Source organism: Condylura cristata, unplaced genomic scaffold (genome assembly GCF_000260355.1).
Source record: "Condylura cristata isolate star-nosed mole 26May11 unplaced genomic scaffold, ConCri1.0 scaffold00051, whole genome shotgun sequence".
Classification (NCBI taxonomy): Eukaryota; Metazoa; Chordata; class Mammalia; order Eulipotyphla; family Talpidae; genus Condylura; species Condylura cristata.
In genome coordinates, this window is record NW_004567152.1 from 339107 (window position 1) to 343563 (window position 4457).

Here is a 4457-nt window from a genome sequence, read left to right on the forward strand (position 1 = left end):
TTCAAGTCCATTTAATTATTCAATTGAGGAGTTTCCACCTAAATTTAAATTAAAGGTGATAATCTACAATGTATCAAGATGCTAAAAAAGCAAAAATCAAGAGGGAAATTTTATAATTAACTTTAAAGTCATGCTCATGAATTGATATCAGTTTTGACAATGCCACCTGAGAAAAAGACACTGTAAAAGATGAGAAATCTCCTTACAGATCAGAATTAATTACAGGTCAGTGTGACATTTGATAATAGGAGCATTTATCTTTGAACCCTAATGAAGGATATGTAATCCCAAACAAAAGAATTCCATGCTTTCCATTAATATACTGAAATGACAAAGCTATACTCAATAAGTATTACTTTTTAATTTCATTTTTAAATTATAGGATATGTGTTTTCTTTTGATCTACAGTTACCTAGATAATGAGATTTTCCTCTTGGCCTTCAAAATCTAAAATATATAATATCTAGCCCTTTAGAGAAAAATTTCATGGCTTCAGGTCTAAAAAACTGTATAGAATTAAACGATTTAAACCTAATCAGTATCACCTAGAAACACCATACTGCTCAGCATCTTCCTAATGTGACACTCTATAGAGTGCTTAGATGTACAGGGAAAAAAGAACACTTGCCTTTCATCCCATAAGTAGCTAATGACAAGGAAGTAGATATATAAAAGAGGTAACAGAGCAATTAAAACTATATTTTTAAAATGTACATTAGAAAATAACAAGGGTTTACATAACCATCCCTTAAAGCACTGGAATAACAAATATTTGATGAGTTCACAAAATTAAAGCAAAATGGCCCCTAGAAATCTAACTGTAGAACTGAGAGAGAGGGAAGGGGAAAGGACAAAATGATAAGGGAGGATCCAATGGACTGGTGGAGAAATATGAGTGCTTTGGCAATAACTGTGGTATGGTAATATATGTGAAAGGGTATGATTTTGTACCTCAATCATTATACAGTGATACAAGTCAACATTATCTTCAATATAAAATAATATCTCTTCCAAAAAAGGAAATAAATTAAAACAAAACAAAACCCACTAGAATAAAGTTGTCCAATGCTTTCTAGAGTGATCAATGGAGATTCTGAATAATTGGCAGCTAAATCTAGTTCAGAGATATTACAGTATGAAATACTAGAATTGCATTGGCAAAGAGTAAAAAAAATGACTAAGAAGCTCTTGTGTTTTATGGAGATAATCTTAGAAATATTTGTGCATCACAGGAAATGGAGACTCAGAACTGATGAGACAAAAAACTTATTACATACAGGAGAAAGACCTAGGAAAGAATCAGGTTAATAATTGCAGTAGAAACAACCATTCAAAAGATCTTATGAAAAGAGCTCACCACTTCATGTCAGTGGAGCAAAAAAATCATGGTGTGATCCTACGTCTATACTGGTGTGCCTCTTCTACCTTTAACATTATTGCTAGAATATAATCAAGGACAGGAAAAAGAGACAGAGACTTGTTCTTCTGGTGCCCCCAGAAAGCAATCTAGAAAGACTGGCTGGCTTTAAACACATTCTAGAGTTGGACTTACACAGATAGGAGAAGAGTCAAGATTCAGGGTTAGGAAGACAGAAATGCAGACAAGATATGGGGATGGCCTTTTCAGTCCTTTGAAGCTAGGTTGTAATTATATTTGAGGCCCAGTGTACATATAATTTCATCTGAAGACCCTGAACAAACTAAACGTTTCTGTTACAGCCCTCTTTAAAATGTTTGTTTATTGTTTTTCCATTTACTTCCATTTTATTAACTCTTAGCATCTGGGAATATATTTTTTTAAGATTTAAGTTTTTATGCATACAGAACTGGAGTAGAGGTAGGGGTGGTGGGAGGATTCACCAGAGACAGACTGGGGAGCAGAATAAACGCTGCTGAGGGGAGCAGTGGGCAAGACAGGAGAGGTCTGCTATGCCATGTGTATCACCTCCCTGGCTAGGGATGGAATTCCTGCTGAAGCGCCTGCAGCTAGGCTAGCTTCTGTAGTGCCCATTGCACCATCAGGGAGGGCCCACATCAGGGAATATTTTTTGAAAAAAATTTTAATATTTCAGTGGTGCTGGCAAAGAATAATGAAAAAATACTCTTAATTTTTTTATTATGAAAAATTCTAAATATATGCAAACGTAGACTAATGCAATTAAGACTCCCCTCACATACATACACAAACATTATTTCACCCAGTTTTGACTATCAGTAAATAACATTTTTATCCATTCCATATCTTGTTTCACACTGTACTATTTTGAAGCAAAAAAGGAGAAGTATTTTGTTTCATCCTTATGAGGATGCTTTAAACAGGGGATCATGGCACATTGTAATCAGAGATATGGTGGTACCTAAAATCACAATAAAGATTGAGGAAATAGGAGTCTATTACAAATAGAACTAAAAATACTATAACCCAGTTAAAAAAATAGAATGAAGTTGTAAAAACAGTGGAAATGAAGTAATGGGTAGAATTAGTGGTTTTGAAAGCACAGTGGTGGAGAACACAAAGAACAAAGGAAAAAAATAATTTAAAAATGAAAACAGTATAAAAGTGATTTTTAGGATAAATTTAAGAGAAATAACATCTGTATCATAGGGTTTGCAGTAAAGAAAAAGAAAGGCATCAAAATATATTTAAGAAATAACTGTTGAGAACCATCTCGATCTGGAAAATAAACAAGACATGTTGATCAAAGAGGCCCAAAGAATTCCGAACAAAATACTACCAGACTTACACATGATAAAATATTTGAAAGTCAATGACAAAAACAGAGTATTACAGCATCAAGAGAAAGAAGAATCTGTCTCCTGTAAGGAACTCCTTTATGCTGCCTGTGAACTTTATGGTGGAAATCTTAAAAGCAAGAAGGGAATGACAGGAGATCAAAGTAAAGAAAAATATTTCCAGCCTAGAATCCTTTATCCTGGATTATCATTTAAGATAGAAAGAAGGGTAAGGAGCATCACTAAAAAAATTAAAAGCCTATATCAACACTAAATTGGACATGAAAGAAGTACTAAAGGGACTATATAAAGCAACAAAATAAAATATAAAACACATACCTAAATTATAGAGGAATAGGAAAGTATAAATGCAGCCCATCAGAATGAGCTTGAAATCAAAACACAAAGCTGGGACCTTCAATATAGAAGTAAAATCAAGTAATAGAATTAACATTTAAAAAATGGAAATAGAGTGCGAAAACAGTGGAAATGAAGTAATGGGTAGAATTACTGGGTTTGAAAGTACAGTGGTGGAGAACCACTGCCAAGAGATTATTATGCCTATCATGATTATGTCATTCCAGTTCATGTGAAGACTAACCATCAAGTAATAGTGACTATTAAGGTCATTCAAATGAAGTTTCCTATAGAGACTCATAGGAGAATTATTTTAACACTTTAGTGCTCCACCACATAACCACCCCCATCCCATCATATGGAGGGAGCAGTCACTATGATGATTACAGCAACTTACATGATAGATTTAGTGGAAGTCGAGGCAGTTACTCAAGTAGCCTTAGTGATCTCTAGTCAAATGGTCATGACTGGGTTGGCAGACAAGACAGACAGGTTCCCCCTTTTATGGTAAAGAGGTACAATCCTTCTCCACTAGATTCCTACAGCAGTTCTAGGTGTGGAACACCAAGAGGTAGTAGCCATGGAGGAAGCAGATTTCTGCCTCCCCTGATAGCGAGGGAGGCAGAAGCATAGTAAAAACAAAACTTTGAACCAAAATCCCTGTTTGAAGAAAGTGGAACCTATTCTGTCAAATTACCCAAGGACTACCGAAAGAAAAAAATATATTGCTATTTTAAAATTTTGGGTTAAGTTCCCCTCCATAATTGTTAGGTTCTTTGAAGAAAAAAGTAAAGCATGTTTAATCTTAGTTGATCTTATGACATTCCTTTCAAAAAATGTTTAATGTGTTAAGACTTGACTTGGGTACTAGTAATTTTCCAAGTCAAAATGTCCTGAAGGCCTCTTTCTGATTTTTACCAGTAAATATGGCAAGCAATTCTAAGATCTTCCACAAACATCTATGAAAAATCTTGAGATCAAATGTTTATGTAAGGAAAGTGCTTTACACCCAGCAAACCAACCCCCCATAAAATGGAAAATTTTTACATATTTCCCTTTCTGATATTTCCTTGGGAAGCTGCAAGTGCCTCCAATATTCCCCTCCCCCAATAAGACTATGTTGTGTGTTAAGCAACTACAGATTACTAAATACAAAGTTTGGCCAACCATCTACCCCCCACCACCACCACCACAAAAAAAAAAAAATTACAAATACAGGGAGACTAAACAATAAAAATTTTAGTAGCCATAAACTAAAAGGAAATCACAGCAGAAATCAAAAGCTACTCAAGATAAATGAAAACAAGGCTACAAAATTATCATTAATCAAAAGTGATATTAAGAGGGAATATGATTGCAGTACAGAC